The sequence below is a fragment of the Acyrthosiphon pisum genome, chromosome X, assembly GCF_005508785.2.
Source record: "Acyrthosiphon pisum isolate AL4f chromosome X, pea_aphid_22Mar2018_4r6ur, whole genome shotgun sequence".
NCBI lineage: Eukaryota > Metazoa > Arthropoda > Insecta > Hemiptera > Aphididae > Acyrthosiphon > Acyrthosiphon pisum.
The window spans coordinates 57976807-57978251 of NC_042493.1; the positions used below are offsets into that span (position 1 = coordinate 57976807).

At 25.7% G+C, this 1445-nt stretch overlaps 1 protein-coding gene across 1 annotated transcript in view; it reads right to left on the minus strand.

Annotated features, from left to right (window-relative positions):
* Positions 1-1445, minus strand: part of LOC100167164 (glycine receptor subunit alpha-4-like) — a 30772-nt gene that overhangs the window by 12439 nt on the left and 16888 nt on the right. The gene's annotated exons all lie outside the window — the stretch shown is intronic.

Consider the following 1445-nt stretch of genomic DNA (forward strand, 5'->3'; position numbering starts at 1 on the left):
TTAAATACTTTTTTAGATTCTGAGCGGAGCGAGGAAGATAGTGGTTTTACAATGGTGTTTATTTTTGTTTTAATTTTTTTTATATCCTGTATACAACATTTCTACCAGAAGAAGTGCTTTGATTTCAACATAATATAGTACCCTGTCTTTTAGGAAATTGGATTAAGATGGTATTTTAGAGATGTCATTTTTTGATTTTATCAATAGTTATTTAGTGCCGCGAGAAAAACCACCGAAAAATTACGAAAAACCGCTAAAAATGGGATTTTAATTTCTAACACTTTGGTTATCACCATAGAAACGAATAAAAAATTATAATATTATAATATTAATTCAACTTACATGATATAATAAATAATAACAATATAAAATATCCAGACTGACAAACCGTCTCCGCTCAGAATCGTTTTTCTTATATAATGATATTATATCATTGAATTCAAGTCTAATACACTCCATTATACAATGACCCACTTATAACCTACTGTACAGCAGAGTGACATCCACTTATCCCCTTTTTATACTATTGAATAAATTTTTTTTTCTTTTACTCTTAATTTGTTTCTATTTATAATCATTGTTAAATTTAAATATCGTGCCGTCGCGGTCGTTCTTATCATTCAACGTTACAACAATATTATATTATATATATTTATCATTTATGGACAATTAGATATCGGTTTTCGTCGATTAATGGCTTAGCTTAATTAAATGTTTTTTTTCTCCAGGAACCAGTTTATGGTCATCAACGATTTAAACGGTACATGGGTACCAAAATTAGCTTATTAAGTCAATGACAATATTATTATGCAATAAGCTTTTGCTTAATAGCTATTATACTTTATAATTACTTAACTATACTTATAGCGTTTATGATTTCAAAAGTATTTGAGTAATTACTATATACTTTATAAAAGTATTTTTTACAACACTGATTGTTATACTATATATAATATATTATATAAAAATGTTATTACATTTAAAAATAATTAACAAATTTCGAACATAGGCGTTTATCTATAAAATTATATTAGACTATTATGATGTGTTATTCTAAAATCATCACTTGGCGCGTTCCGTGAAAATTTTATCAAAACTTGGCCAATTTGCAAATTTATCCAAGAATAAATACATGAACACATTTTTATGTATTTAGCATTGTTGGAATCTACTTATTTGAGGACTACCAACATTCGTATTTTTTGACATTTATATATATTATATATCAGTTATTAATTTAAGTATAATATTTCAAATAATTATACCAAATATTAAAATTGACCTATGTACGAACGATTAGAGTTTTTATGCCTCAGATTTCAATGCAAAGTAAATTATTTTTTAGTGCTCTAGACAATGCATTCCAAGTAGTACATATTTGTTAATGTATAGATGGTAGTACTTACCTCAAAATTAACTTTATTTGCATTTTGGTTTTTCATTTT